We start from the raw sequence: 17,118 nt of genomic DNA on the forward strand, positions 1-17,118 counted from the left end.
AACAAATGTGCATTTCTGTCATTTTGCATGTTTGCTTTCGGATATATTGTCTGTGTTTTTTGTTGTATTTGGTATGAAGATTAAACTACGAAAAGTGTTTGAAATTTTGGAGGGGAAATATTGTAACATATAAAGTATTTTGTAGCTACATATATATTTGATATATATATGACTTCTTCAAAGCATATCTCATGATTTGGGTTTGGATTAGGACACCCAAACAAAACAAAAAATCTTTGCCCTAATAAGCACAGAGGAAATTATTTAGGCAAGGACAAAGAGAGTGACAGAGTTAAGCTAGAAGTATGGAATATGGGTTTAAATAATTCCATTCTATGGAATGCCTAAAGGGTCATGTAGTATTTATTAGCATATCATAGCCAGCTAATATTGTGGTTATGTTACTATTTCAAAGTTGCCAAAGTTATTGCCTTTAGCATGACTACTCCTGCCAACCTGCTTTCTCTATTTCAACATCGTTCTTCAGATGGTGCATTTGAGCACAGCTGGCTTTTTTACTGTAATGCAAACAAATGAGCCGGACCTTTGAAAAATGAACCATTCCCATTTGTTTGAATCTCAGTCAAGGCTGTGTGAATTCAGTTCGAAAAAAATACAAGAATATAAGGACACTAGTATAGAAGCAAGAAATTAGAAATCATCATATTGAAAATGTGTAAATGCTATACCTAATTATTAGATGTTAAAACATGTCTGTTTTATCTTTTGACACTCAAGTGTATAGCCATTAAAACTATCTCAATGTTTCAGTCTGTGTTATTAATGTTTTCAAGCATACACCTTTCAGAGTATTGGCTATAATTTTTTTTAATATCATATTCTTCAGATTAGGGGACACCTGTGAGTGGGGACAAGTGTATGACCATAAATAGAGCCACTTATGCAAGTAGACAATGTGATGGACAGAAAAGAAGCAAGATGACACAAAACGTTCATCTACGTTTTCAGATTAGACCAAAATCTGATGCTGCTGATAATAATGGAATGCTCCTATCAGATACATTAGCTGATACCTCCATGATTTTCTTTCATCATTGCTAATGAAAGTATTTTAAAAGCAAAGTAGAACCGTCATTCTAGTTCTACTACTCTATGTGATTCAAGTTTTTCAAAGTCTTAAGTTTGGTGTTTAATCTAATAATTAATTTTATCTGTGAAAAATTACTCTCACTGGTTCCCAGTTTTACATAAATGAAAAGTAAATCTGTCTATTCATAAATGTTTGTTACTTTTGGTCCATTAGAGCAAAAACAATAGCAATAAATAATAAGGAGCATCAGCTGACATATTATTAGACCTCAAATCCTCAAAATTACAATAAAATATGTCATTTCAGCGTCCACATAAACACATTCATTTTGTCAGTGCCTGACAGAATAACAGTGGTGAGATGGAAGAATGAAAAGGTATTACATATTCTGGGCTCAAAAACTTATGCAGAGGTATTGTTTTAGTCTAGTGTATTTTGAAAAATTAAAACAGGTATTTATTAGATTCAGAAACAACCTGAATACAGTTATCTGTCCAGGTATCTAAATATCTGTAATAAAGCTACGATAAATTGTCTTTCTTTAACCTGAGTGTGTTATAATCCACAATTCCAGTGATATAATTAACTCTTTTAGAGTTAATTTTCTCCTATACTAATTATAACTAGTATTTAATTGTTACTAATTAATTAATTAGTATTTTGGGGTGAAAATATCAACTCCAGTGATTGTATTTTCCAGCAACTTTACTAAATTAGTACTTTTCATTCTGCCAAAGTGGAAGAAAATAAAAGAAAGTCTTAACTTCAAATTTATGAAAACCAGCTGGTTTAGAAGCCAGTTGAGTGGAGCTTGCATTACTGAGGCCAGCATGAAGGGTTTGAGTCCAAAGTGGCCAGTTAGCTCTGCAGTGTAGATGCACTCTTCCTTGGACCTTTTTCTGAGCAGATATGTATGTGCTGATGAGCAGTGTGGGTGGTTAAGTAGAAATCCACACCATCCCTTGAAAAACAGTCCACCAGGTGATAGTTCAGTGTCATTGTCATCACAAAATGGTATTTACATTATGTGTTACTTAATAAATATCTGTGTTGGCTGAAGTTCAACTTTTAACAGAATATTTGAATATCTAAATTTATTTTGATGTATTCTCTGAAATAGAATGTGATTCTGCACATTCAGCATTATTATACAAGACTGTCTCTTAGGTTTATCAAAAAAACTTTACTTAATAAAAAGAAACATCTGCTACATATATAAAATGCATATAGTTTGAATAATAGAAGCTGATACATTCACTCAGTATCATAGCTTTGAAATTTATATCTGCTATGAGTGACAAATTGATATACTTGCTATGACTTTAAAGCAGTACCTTCCCCAGTGTACATAAAGTAAGTTTTTGTGTGTGTGTGCATTTGTATCTGTCTTTTCTTCAACCCTCTCTCTAGAAAAGACTTGTCATTTTTATAAGACTTTCTCTTACTGGCTCTTAAACCCATTATTGTTCCCCATTTTGCAATATTCCAAAACTCTTTGCATTCTCACAGTCAAGGTTATAATTCACATCTTATTTACCTCACCTCTAAATTATTACAGTAGCTTCCTAACTGGTATCCTTTGCTTTTATCTTTGATTCACAGGTCATAATGCTGTCATATTGATCTTCCTGAGAGTGATGCTTTTATCAGAATACTTCCCAACTCAAAATCTCCATTGCCTCTTATATAAATATCAACAAACATTCAAGGCTTTTATAGTCTGTCTTCAAGATACTTTTCTAGCTGTGTCTTTCAGTACCCATCTATGTGACTCTATTAGAACACATTTGTTACAAGAACTTCCTTTTACCTACAATTGCATTTTCCTTTGCCTTTTGCAACAATTTTTGCCCATATGTATTTGCAGGTCTAGGTGTACCCAGATCAGAAAATGGTTCTTCAATATCAGGTTCACTGCTGTGCTCCAACTCTTTGTCACAAGGTAAACAGCAACAAATGCTGCCTTTTGAAACATAATGCCACAAAACAGATTCAGCATATGAAACATTCAAGGTGGTTGGCTCCAATTCACACAGGGCTTCTGATTTGTTTTCCTTGTGGCTGGAATATACTCTTTTAACTTACATCATTCCTACTACTCTACCTTAGTTTGGTATCTCTGCAAGCCTTTGTTTTTGAAATGTCTTCCTTCTAAATTATTTGGCTCAATTCATCTGTCTCTAAGGTAATTTGCTCTGAGATTTTTGTAGCATCACATGTCTCCTGGATGATTGGTACTAAACCCTATGTAGCCCTCTAATATTGCACTTTCCGTTAAATGATGATTTATGTGGCACCCTTTGCCTCTGGGTTATTTCTAATCTGTGGTTCCAAAAGCTTCCAGACTTTTGGTATTTCTGGCCCTCTAATATATTAATGACTTCTGACTGTTGCGTTTCCCCACATTGAGTACTTAACATGCCAACTCCAGGGGATCCCATTCATGCAGGCCACCCTGCACTGTAGCCAGATCTGCCCATTAGCTGACCCTGAATGTTAATTGTGCGTTCTTGTCTCCTTAGCTCAGGCCACCTCTTCCTGCTTTAAATATCATCTCCCTCTGTTATTTTAGTTGTCGCTGTTTATTAGCTCATATCCATGTCCTTCATGAAATTTTGGTTACTAGCCAAGCTTGTAGTGACCTCCTCTAATATTTATTGACCCTTTCCACATACTGTTTCATAGGAAATCTGTTTTTTATCAACAAGAGATGGAAAGGTAAAGTGGTTAGTGCTTAGGTATGGAGTCAGACTATAGGTAGGACATTTCACACTCTGATTTCTCATTTGTAGAATGCTAGTAATAGTAGTAAATGGTAAAATAAGAACAATAAAAATAAAATGGTAACAATAATACTAAAGGTTTCTTTTAAGGACCAAATAATGCATTGAATTATTCAATAAATATTTATTGAGTGCTTAATATAAGTCAAGCACCATAGTAGGGATTTGTAACTGAACAAAATAGAATCATCTGTCTATATGTCAACTGTTATTGCAGTAATAATGTCAACCAGATTTATTGTGATAGGACTGTGACATTTACTTTCTTTGAATCTCTCAAATTGCTAACACATTTCATGGTATCCTCAGGAATATTTTTGTTATTCTACCTTATATTGTTACATTTAGTTCTTTGTTATAATTTTATTGACTTTTATGCATATGTTTGCTTTATAACATATTCATACAGCCACTTTGAGATCATGAATAGTAAACAAAACATTCTTTAATTTATATAGAAGCTTTCTCCTAACCTGAAGCCATGGCATTGAGTTTTTACGGATCCACAGTTGATGTTACTATTATTTTAATGTGCTAAAAAGGGAAAATGCAACAGAAACTTTCAGGCGCATATGCCGTCAGGGTAGGGTCTGGCATCCTCTGTTTTATGGTTTAAATAAAAATGCCTGAACTTTTGGAGTTCTTAACAAAATATTAGTAGGTCATGAATTTAGCCATGATGATGTAATCTTGGTAGCATATGTGCAAAATAAAGTATCAGCTCCATTGAAGACTATTTTAGCCTGACTCATCGGTGGTGTCTTGAGCTGTAAATGCTGATGCTGTAATTTGTGCATAGAGAAACCACATGTTTAATTGCCCTGTCTGAACTGCTTAGTGCTCTGTCTGTTTTCTTCACTTCCACATTGATCACAGAAAAGATGAGTAATGTTGAAATTGAGAAAAGTGAGTTTGAAACAAAAATACTTAAGAATCAATATGATTAGGAAGGGGAGTAGAAATTCTGTGGGGTTTTACAGTAGCTGAGTATTTGTGGTGAGTGGGGGCATCCCTAAGAATGCTCCACACTCTTGAGTAGTTGCTTGGCTTCATAATAGGCTGATTTTAATGGCATTAGTTATATTTTTAAAGCAATATCCATTCAGTAATATAGCATTTTAATTCTCTGAGGAAGGGTAGAGACAGAGATGTGTATTTGTGTGTGAATGTGTGCAAACCTTTCCTCTTTTATATTATTTCAAAATGCAGTTATTTAAAGGTCAATTGATGCATATTTTGCTCTGCTTTCCAGGACAATAGAATCAGAGCATGCTTTTCACAAAAATGCTCAGAGGAAGATACAGGCTATCTAAAATTAGGTTAGATGGTCGTGAGCAAAGAAATCCAAGCTGCCTTATATTTAGTTGTACTGGAACATCCCACTGTGCATTGCTGTAACCATAATATGCCCTCCTGGGCCAATATGGGCCACCAATTAACTCCCTGCAGTAGATCTTTAGGTACATATAGGTGGATATCTTATTAAAGGGGGATTTTTTTTTTTTATTTGCTATGCTACCAGAGAGTACTAGAATTATTTTGGATCTTGTACTCAAATTTATTTTTCATGTCATCAGTTTTACAGCATAATAATCAAATAGCCTTTTTAAGGTTTGCATTTGCTGCTTTAATAATATTAAGATAAATATTTATAAAACTAGAGAAAATTTTATTTAACAAGGAATACCATGCCTAACATGTTTAGGGAAGTAAGTTGGCACTTAATCTATAATTCAAATAGTCTTATTAATTGTTTGTTAATGGTTTACTCATTATATATTATATGAGTCCTCAAAGACAGCTTCAGCTGGAAGAACAAAGCTAATTTGTGGACATGACAGAAAGTTGTCTTTGCTCATTTGAATAAATACAGCCGTGTGATAATTCAGAGGATTCAAAGCCAAAGCTATGACAGATTTCACATTTTGTCCTTAGCCAGTTCCTGGGAGATAAAAGAAAAGCATACATTCTCTCTCCTTTTCCTTTTCTCTTCTTCCTTACATTTTCTTTTTCTAATAGCCTTTTATTTTCTAATGGATCTTTTTCTTTTGTTCTTAAAGTAGTATTGGTTAAACAAACTTGTTATAATAGTCATCATGTCAAAAACTGAATATTTTAGGAAGCTTAGTATCTATTTTCCTTCTCCATGAAGGATAATCTAACAAAAATGCAAAAGAGCAAGAGTTGTTTGCTAAAGGAAATATAAAGATTCTCATTCATTTTAATATTTTAAAAATTACCATAAAATCCGTTGATGCTCCAAGACAATGAAGAATCAATAATAAATAAAATCAGTTAGGAATATAGTGCTCCATTTGCCTAATAGTGAATCTCTGAGGGAAGCTGGATTACTTACCTGTCTAGGAATGGGGTTGGAGTGACATTGTTAATAATTTTTCCTTAATTTCATGCCAAAATTAACACGGAATAAAATGAGCTGAGCTAATGAATTATTTTTATGACTATTTGATAACGTTATTTCATGGGTTTGAAACTTTGCCTTTTCTTTCTCTTTTAAAAAATTATTTATTTTTGGCTGTGCTGGGTCGTAGTTATGGCAGGCAGGATCTTCCTTGCCTCATGTGGGATCTTCTTTGTGGCATGCACAGGATCCTTAGTTGCAGCATGCAGGATCTAGTTCCCTGACCATGAATCGAACTTGGGCCCCCTGCACTGAGTGCACGGACTTTTAACCACTGGACCACCAGGGAAATCCGAAACTTTGCCTTTTCTTATCCATTGTTGCGGCTAATGAATCTAGGGGTGAGTGTCTAATTAAAGAGTGTATCTTTTATGTTTATGATTTGCAGGTTTACAAGATTTTATTTAGAAACATAAAATCATAAAATTGAAAGGGGCTCAGTAGTCATCATTCTAGTCCTTCATTCAAAGATGGCAGCAACCACAGCTTTTATATTGGACAGTTCCATTTTTTACAGTCTTTCAACATAATGATCTGAAATTATCTCCCTTTCTAAACTGATTGTAGTTCTGATGATAACCCGGATTTATCCAATCTCCCAATATTGGGAGTAGAGAGTAAACTTAAAACGTGTATATGAACAATCAGAGATGTCCACATTGACTAGCCTCATGGGCTACCAGTGTTATTCTTTTGTCTCCAGTTTTAGGGAATGGTGATATATTGATAAAATCATGACTATTCCTCTAAAGATAGCTTTTAACATTAAGGACATGTTTTGGTCATCTATAATGGCCCTTAATTTATTTATGAATTAATCTACATAAATGTCAAAACTTTATAAACTTTATTGTATTTCATTGATTTTAAGATGTACCATTATTTTGTCTCTTACTAAGAAAGAAAAACAGTGCTGCCAATTAATACATGTCATGATTCTTTCTTATCACTTAGAATTTTTATTTTATACTAGTTGAAAGAAAGTTTTTTGGGTCTATATAGGCAGTTTTTTATGATGATTAACACATATACCCATTAAAAAAATAAAACCTACATAAAAAATTGGTTGAAATATCCCCAGATTTCTTTATATTGAGATTCTAAATTTCCTAATTACTTTTCTACTTAGATTCATTGGTATCTCCTTTTTTTTTTTGGAGCTGTTGTTGTTGTTGTTTTCATCAAGAAGGTGTTGTAGCAGCTTTTATTTAAAAGAGAGAAAGCAAGCTCCATTGTTTCTAGAACTTTCTACCAAACTACTGGATTCTATTCTGCAAGGTTTTTTTCTTTTTCTTTCTTTTCTTTTCTTCTTTTTTTTTTTTTTTTGTTTTTTTGGTTCATGTGTTGGCACATTCAACTACGTCACAATTGAAGCCTGGATGATATTAATTTAAGCAGGATTTACTCCAGGATCAGAGGCATTAAAATGTGAAAGCTCTGCATATTATAATTGGCAGCAAATATGGCAGCATATTTATAAGAAGTAGTTTAAATTAGTTCAGCCTGACAAGATACAGGTATCTCCTATAAAATGTGTCTGAAAAATGATCAGTTTCCATTCCTCAATTGCCTATGAAGGCAGTTTCCCAAGGGCCTTTGTTCTTCATAGCTTTCTCTGTCACAAAATTCTGATTTCCTCTTCAGAGATATGGTGTCCAAGATATGGATGCAAAGATATAGTACCCAAGACCTTGGTAAATTGAGACTTAACCATTGTATCAAGAGATACTTAGGAAGATACAACTCTCAATTAATTCATCAATGGAGAACTCTGGTTTTCTCAGGGCAAAGAATAACTTTGGAATAAATTTATTAGTTTTAGATTTCAAGCTATGCTGTAGAAAATAAAGGAATTATAATACAGTGAGTTAGATATAATGTATTATGTTTATGCAGAAGTGATATTTGAGGGAAGCTGCCTTATTTATGTTAGTCAAAAGTTGTGGAAGAGACATAGTTAGAACGAATCAAAACATATGGGCCTGTGAATTTCTCTGATTTATTTAATTTTTTTTTATTATGGAAAATTTAATCACACTTAAAAATAGAGAAAATAGAACAATGCAGTCTTACGTACCCATGATCTACCTTCAACCTGCCTTCAACAATTATGTGCATTTTCCCAGTTTGTTTCATCTGTCTCCACTACTTTTTTTCCCCGTCTTTGGAGTATTTTAAAGCAAATACCAAGTATTAGGATCCTGGACCCAATTCCAATGTGTTGTTGGTATCCAAGCAATTCTCTGGACAATAGTTGCTGTCCAACAATTCAGCTCAGCTCTGACACTTCCTACTTGGAGGTAGTCTTATATCCTACAGGTGAAGGGTCCAGTTCTATAAGACTGTCTCTCCCCCACACCCTTACTTCAGACTCCATTTGCAAGTCCAGGTTCTTACCTGTGCTTCCAGCCAACCAGCTACAAATTGTAAGTTCCCACAGTCCCTCCTTGGGTTCGATTAATTTTCTGAAGTCGCTTACAGAACTCAAGGAACAATTTACTTACTAGATCGCAGGTTTATTATAAAAAGATATAACTCAGGAATACCCAGATGAAAGAGATGCATTGGGCAAGGGATGGGGAAAGGGTACTGAGCTTCCATGTCCTCTCCAGGTGTGTCATTCTCCTTGTATCTCCACACATTCACCAACCCAGAAGCTCTCTGAACCTTGTGCTTTTGGGTTTTCAGGGAAGCTTCATTAAATAGACATTATTGACTAAATCAACGGCCATTGGTGATTGACCCAGCCTTCAGGACCTCTCCCATCCCCAGAGGTCGGGGTGGTGGGTGGGACTGAAATTTCCAACACTAATCACTTGAATGGCTTCTCTGGCAACCAGCCCCCATTCTTAGGTGCTTTCCAAAAGTTACCTCATTAATGTAACAAGATATACCTCTATTGCTCTCACACTTGGGAAATTCCAAGGGTTTTAGAAGCTCTGTTGCAGAAACAGGACAAATAACAAATATATATTTCTTATTATAAATCACAGTATCAAACCAGACATCTTATCATTTAACCATATATATTTCAGTATGCTTAATTTACATAGAAGGATAATTTAAGTATAACCACCTTGTCATTATCACACATAACAAAATTACTAGTAATTCCTTAATATCAAATACCCAGTCCATATTCAAATTGCCCTGATTGTCTCATAGATGTCTTTTGAAAATTGATTGCTTTCTTTCTTCCTTTCTTCCCTCCCTCCTTCTTTTCCCTTTTTTCTTTCCTTCCTGCTTCTCTCTCTCCTCCCCTCCTTCCCACCCTTTCTTCATTCATTCCTTTCTTCCTTCTTTTCTCATGAATCAGGGCCAAAACAAGGTTGAAAATGGCACTTGGATACAGTTTTCCTAAAGTCTTACTCTCCATCGTTTTTTTAAACAAATGGGTATTCCTGTTTTTTTTTTTTAAAGAGAGAATAAAGATAACAGTGGGTTTTGAGTCAAACTTAGCTTCTACCAATAGCTGGTGTAACCAGTTATTGAACAAGTTAATAGTATACAAACATATAGCAACTTGATTCTTTCTCACTGTTAACCCTAGAAACAAATTCTGTGGATTCTTCCCAGCTCCTAGCTTTCCTCCTAGTTTTCTAGTCACTATTAGGTATTAAAAATAGACTTTTTTCTTTCTGTTGAATAGTCTAATGCAGTCTAATATACAACCTTATTTTCTTATTCACTTTTAAGGTTCCCCTCCCACTTTAACATCACCCCAGTAGTTCAATCCTGATATATTGGGAAAAGGAACCAGTAGATTTCACCTCTCTTTTGCCCAACCTTCTTTCTCATCACCTAGCTGCTTCTTCTGGGTCTTCCAGTTTCAGACCCAATGGTAAAGGAGGAAGTAAGAAAATAGAACAGTTTTAGATATCTAGTACTTTTAATCTGGTGTCAAACTGCTCTGTGTTTCAGTTGCCTCAATTTGTTTTTCTCATGAAACACTTTTGTGGGTTTTCTGGTATTTTCCACCACTGGCAATTTCTAACATAGGTCTCTGACTGACAGTTTACAGTTTTCTCTTAGACCCTGTCTTCCCAGAAGAGCTATCTGTCGGGGACCCTTTTTACCCTACAGGAAACCTTTTAGGAAAGAGTCTCTTTCAACTCTCAAGACAACCTCTTTTCTTAAATCCACTAGGCCAAACGGAAAACATTACATCCTTTCTGGGTTCAACTGGATATATAGGCCCTTCCCAATACAGCCTGTTCTCAAAACTCTCCTCCCCCAGCCAGCCTCATATAGAGGGATTCTTAGAAATATAGCCTCCCCGACTCCAGTAAACACAGACTGGATCTGAGTTGGGAAAAGAAAGTTTTGACTTAGGGTAATGAGAGAGTGATACAGTGATCCAGAAACTCTGTCTGTAAATTGATACTATCTACCAATTTTTCACAACTCCTCCTGAATTTGTAGCCTTTTTAAATATAGTCTGGAGGTGAGTAATGAGCAAAAATGAAATCACATTCTCTAAACCTATCCTGAGTAGGTCTGTTATTGTTCTCTGCCTCTGAAGCCTATAAGAAGGAAAATCACAATTAACATCCTTGGGATCTTGGCTACATTGTTTAACTTCATTGGATATGTTTCCTCAAATGTAAAAATCATTCAGATCCAGGCCCATTGCCAGGCCTGTATTCAATGAATGGACAGTTTGCTTAGAGGAGACACGCCTAAAAGTAATTACCCTACTAAAAATTGGATCAGCAGTGTTACAGAGGTAAGCAGGATGGGCTAACCCTTGAAAGCAGGAAAGGGGAGAAGAAACAGTTGTTCCAACCAAGATAGGGACACTTTTCAGTTCTCTCTCCCCCACAACTCTTGTCCAAGTAGCAACTATTCAATGAATATATTTATATGTAAATAAATGCCCAAAGATGTAAAGACTGGGGAGCCATTCACTTATAGGACTGAGGAGGTAGATTGTTTTCATACTTGAAGATGAGGCATGTGGAATATTTTTAGAACAAGTAGATCCATTTGCAAAATAGCCAGCTAGTATCAGAAATACCACCTCTGATCATGTATGAGGGTCAAAGTAAGAGGCAAACACGGAAATCACAAATATGAACTCTAGCCTTGACCAAGTTGTCTACGCATCTGAGCTAGGTATCACCAGTTCTTTCCTCTGTGCCACATTGTTGGAAGTTTCTGTCAAAGAAACAAGGGAAAAGTACTTGTGAAAAGAGAAGAGATCTGAGAAAAAAGAACAACCGGAGAGAGCAAGGTCAAGTGCTACAAAAACCAGCTTTTATCTCTGTCATGATGCTGTGATGCACAGTTAAAATGTGTGTGTGTTGATCACCCACAGTGTATCCATTATTTACAAGGTACTATTGAGAAGATATAATGACCTTTAAGATAAGGTTATTATTTTCTTGAACTTTATGTAATAAATCAAATAATTCAAAGCAGTATATCATGTAGCCTCTTAGCAAAGTTTTTGCCAACTCTTTGAAGAATGATAGCTGTTCTCACCTCTGATATCCTGGGAAATTTTACATAATCTATCATAATGTATCCTCATTTTAGATTTCTCTCCCCATGATTTGTGAGGGTCCCTTGATTATAGGCCATATCTTTTATAGTCTTTGTATCACCAGTGGCAAAGGCATCATAGATCAATACATTGGATGAATGGATAAATTAATAATAGATACATGAGTGGTATAGACATGGAGTCTGAGTGCTCCAGTTGTTGAACAGACTGTTGAACGGGAAAGTGTTTCAACTTGGAAAATATTGTTGGTTGAAAACAGTGGGGGCAGGAGTAAGAAATTTATCTTAGGACATGAAAGGGGATAAGAAAGAAAGCAGAAGTAGGGTGATCTTATATAACAGCACCAAGTTTAGGGAGGATGAAAGAAGAAAGAACTGACACAAAGGACTTGGTCCTGAGCCAATGCACATTAGGGGCTCAGGCAGTGCAGTTGGCTCTTTTCTCATTATGTACATACACTTCTGAGGTGTAATTAAAGGAGTGGTCGTTCTCCAGCAGACAGTTCAGTTGTTAAAGGAGGTGCTTGTGCCACTAGCATAACTTGGCCCAGCATAGTTGCTTTGTTTACTGTGGTGGTTTTGATGGAAAAGGAAAAGGGCTCTGATGAATCAACAAAGGCCTCTAATTCACAGGACTTCTTAGCTTGGCTACTAAAAACCTACCACCTTTATATGAGTGAGCAGGATTTTCTATCACACTTGCTAGTAGACATATAGAACAATTTCCCCCTTTGTATAGCAGATGGAATGGAAAAGAAGAATTACTTGGGAACTAGCATTTGTGTGGGGATATACATTAGTGGCCTGGAAGGAATGAAGCTGCATATAACATCTTAGCCGCCTGTAAAATTGCTTTTAAATATAGACTCAACCATTTTTATCCACATTCATTCTTTGAATGAGTGTTCAGGTTGTTCAATAGTGAAATTGCCTTGTATTCCAAGCTCTGTCATGACCATTGGCAATATGCAGGACTATTCTTATCTTTCAAATAGTGACTTCAGAGGCAGATCCAAAATTCTCACACCGTGTTCTGAGATTCTTTCATTAGAGACTCAGTCATTCTTTAGAAGTTTTGAAGACATTTGCTTCCTCAAGAGGCAGCTAATGAAATGTAAACATGCCTAAAATAGCAATGATATAAGCCTTTATTTTGGCTCTCCCTTTAGGGCCATAAGCTCAAAAGGTAAGCCTGGCTGGGTATCATATTGCTCACAGAATGATAGCTTTTCAGACTCAGAAAGGGCTATAGAGATTACTGAACCCTTTGCCTTCAATATACAGATGGGGAAACTAAGACCCTGAGTGGCAAATTGCTGTGTGAAAAGTTAAATAATGATTTGATTACAGAGCCCAAAGCTCGTGCCACATCTCCTGACACTCACCACCAGTCTTTCCTCTGTGTCACACCTTAGGTCAATCCTCTGCCAAGATTTGAGGAGATTTGAGGAGAAAGAAGAACCTGAGAGAGGAAGGTCAAGGGCAACAAACCAGCTTGTACTAATGCTGTGATGCCTGAGCTAGCTTCACATGGGAGCTTAGCCATGCCACATGGAGAAGTACTGGCAAACCAAAACACAGTCCTCAGTTACGGCAGCATCAGAACAACATGCAGATTTTACACCTAATGATAGCACTTTTAATTCTGCTGTAGAAAACAATCTTTATATACATATTTTAATATTAAAATATATTATATATATATATATAAAATATATGTTTTTGTGGAAGAAGAAAGAAATGTTAGCATCAAGCAAAAAGGAATATTTAATTACGAAACCTCTTTTTTGTCTGGAGTAGCACTTTTCTGATAAGGACAACTTGGATTAAATAGAAGCTTCCAGTAAATAAGGGCCCCATTGGCAGGCAGTACAGCACACTGCTGCCACAAATCCAAACACCCCTCCAAGGATTACCAATGCTGTGGTTTCTGGTATCCGTGCCAACATAGATATGATTATAAAATTATTTTTAGCAAAACTCAAAATATAGCTGAATTCAGACAAGTCTATGTAGATACCATGTTCCATTTTTTTCTTTGACATGTATTCACACATTTTAGCAATTGGCATATTGGTTAAGTTGGAAATTATTTTTTTCATCTAATGAAATACAGTGATGCAAATCCTGTAAAATTGATAAAGATGTCTAACTAGCCTATTTTAGGGAAGTAATACCACGCATCTCTTTTTGTTTTAATGGAAAACTAGTCAATTAGTTGTTTCTTCTATATGGGGTGTTGTGACATATTGAGCTCAGTCATACCACCTGTTGAGCAGGTGGTTCTTCCAGTGGGCATCCCCATTCCTTAATACTTCCGCCCAAGTAAGTTTTTCCTCAAGAGATAGAATACTTTGGCAGTGAAACACCACGTGACGTCACAATGTTGGTATGCATGAAGCATCCACAAGATACACGTAATACGCACAACACTGTTGGGAGGATATAAAGGCCCGTTTCACCTTTTTCATTTTCACTTCCTTCCCACTACTTAATTACCTCTGACCTCTCAAACATGGCCTTGGATTCAAAGCTAGTTTGGGTTCATATCTTGAAGACCACAACTCCTATAATTTATCATTATCAGATTTTCAGTTTTTATAATATATAAATACATTTTAATTTAATGACGACTAAATTTGATTAAATTTTTAAATTTAAAACACTTTGGAAAAACCATGAAAAACACCTACAATATTGCTTGTACACAATAAACATTACACAATAAGCTATCAGTAATAGTAGTAGTAGTGACTTGAGGCTTTAATTTTATTTTGATAACAATAAAAGAGCACGTCCCATGCATTTAAAATTATTCCTTTATTCTTCTTTCAAAATTGTGATTCTGCTCATCAGATATTCTGTTTTGCTCATCAAATAATAAAAATAAAATTATGTTTTAAAAATCTAGCTATGTCTAACTTATATCAAACATTTAAATCGATTTAACTTTTAGCAGCCATTAATTAGAAATATTGTCCTTTGCTTTTGTGAGGAAAAAAATGCTAACTACTAAAATTAAATTGGCCAGGGCATATAGGAAAATGATAAGGCCTGTGAGCTTCATGCCTCTTTGCTATCTCAGTTGTAAAGACTAAAATAATTTGATATTCTCACTACTCCATGCTGTATTTAGACATAATGGGAAAGAGGTGTGACATATCACCCCTTTTTCTATTTGCCTTAGGATGTTTCCTATTGTGGAAGAGCTTTTCTTCAATCTTTGTTAAATTCATACTGAAATAATCTATTTATGTCCCTGAGGTCATGTATGTATAGCAACTTTTAGTTTAATAATATTTCGGGTCTCAAAAATAGAGTATTTGTGGTGGCAATCACTTTAGTGTAATAAAAATAAAAGAAAATTAAGTTTAAATATACAAAAGATACTTTGATTACTCACTTTCTCTAAGAATATTTTTTAATCTTTGCCATTTCTATTAAGTTCCCAGTTGCACTGGTATAAAGGAATACTTGTTTGACTTCTTGTTCTGAGTGTATCTGATGAATGCCATTTTTTCCTGCAGGTAGCTGTGCAGAAACATTGTGTAAATCCACTGTAGCTTGTGTCTGAACACTCTTCAACCTACATTAATACAGAGGGCTTTTTAAAAAAGATTTATATCTGAAATAACTTAAGGTTCATTTATGTGGTGACAGCTGTTTAGAATGACATGCATTTTCTGTGCATGTTAAACCTTGGTTATTGTATTTATTAGTTGTCTCATTTCTTTCTGGCTAATGCTCAAGACATTGGGTTGAATTCATCTTAGAATTCACTGTTTTATCTTAACTTTTTAAACGAACTAGTATTATCCTAAGTTCTTAGATTAATAATGTACAGATCTGAAATTTAGAATTTGAAGGAAATACTGATTCCTCAGTTTGTTTTCTATCCTGAATGACACCACCAGTGTCTGCCATAAGTTCCCATTTCACTTGTTCCTCGTCCCTATTTGCCTTGCTGGATCTGTTGTTAGGTAACTAAATTTTCTAACTCACCTCGTACTTTTGATATTCACATTTCTCTCTACTTCTCATTAACTCTTTTTGATATACACATTTCTGTTTAGTCACTGATTTTTTCCCCTTATTGAGTGGAAACAACAAACTTTCATTTTTTTCCTACCTTTTTTTCCCTCTTTTGACCATGTAGCATTTCTACCGTATGGTATTATTCTTTGTGCTTGGTAAACGTCCAAAGTTTTATTATTTGTGCTAGGTATACTTCCAAACTTCCACTCTAGACATTCTTTTCTAATTTTGATTGCAGTCATTTATGTCCACTGTTTTATTCTCCACATTTTAGTGATGTATGTTGATATGTTACTTATTTAAAATATATTTTATTAGGCAGTTTGTAAAATGGAATCAATTATTTTTTCTCATTTATAGTAATCACAATAATAGTTTTATTTTCCTTAGGAGATATAGTGTGAAAGGAATAGAACACATGAATAGCTTCTGTTATTCTAACAGTATGCAAATCATTTAGTAGTAGTAAACTTTAGTTGTAGTAAAGTCTAGGTTAATAGGCTAGGCTATTTCTATTTATAGTTTTTGAAATGGGGCATAATATTAGCTATCTCACAACAACCATGCCAAGATGAATATGTGGAAAAGCTTAAAATGCTTAAGTGTAAGAATATTATTTAAATGCTAAGCATTATAGAAATACATTTTTACCTACTGTCTACTGTTAGGGTGGCACACAAAGGTTTAATGTGCATTTCATATGCCATGTATAGATGGAAAACAGGTATTTGTGTCTAATTGCTTTAAAAAAAATAACAAGAGTGTATTGTTCTCCTAAGAAATGTGTTTGGATTTTAGGACTACTTGAAATTTATATCTTAGGACACATTTATGGTCATATTTGTAGTTTTTTGGCCGAATTTGCTTTTCCTATCAAAATTGAGTTTTGATTGGAGAAGACTTGACCCTTACAACTGATCATAGTGTTCACAAAATATAAACCTGTAGCAGCGTTCATGAAACCATCCTCTTATACAGATAAAAAACTGAGCCCAGAAATGTGAAGTGACTTGCCCACTTCACATAGCTGCTAGAATCAGTGCACAAATTAGAACAAGTTCATGTGATCACAGGGAACTCACGCATTTTCATCAGAACTCTCCTTGGAAATCAAGAATTGATGCTGGAAATGGAAATGTTTGTATTGAGGCATAGGGGCTACTTAAAGCTAGGAGCCAAGGTAATATAGCTTTCAGAATATATAAGAGTTACTTGTCTGCTCTGGAAAAATGACCTTGTGGAGGTTTTCTCTAGGGTGGCAGTTCATACACCAGTTCCATTCCAAGGTTTATCTTTACTAGCCAGCCATCAGTTCTGAATAG

At 35.0% G+C, this 17,118-nt stretch overlaps 1 protein-coding gene across 1 annotated transcript in view; it reads left to right on the forward strand.

Annotated features, from left to right (window-relative positions):
- The window catches only part of MAGI2 (membrane associated guanylate kinase, WW and PDZ domain containing 2), a 1,346,582-nt gene that overhangs the window by 28,995 nt on the left and 1,300,469 nt on the right, over window positions 1-17,118 (forward strand). The gene's annotated exons all lie outside the window — the stretch shown is intronic.

The sequence above is a fragment of the Mesoplodon densirostris genome, chromosome 9 (assembly GCF_025265405.1).
Source record: "Mesoplodon densirostris isolate mMesDen1 chromosome 9, mMesDen1 primary haplotype, whole genome shotgun sequence".
Classification (NCBI taxonomy): domain Eukaryota; kingdom Metazoa; phylum Chordata; class Mammalia; order Artiodactyla; family Ziphiidae; genus Mesoplodon; species Mesoplodon densirostris.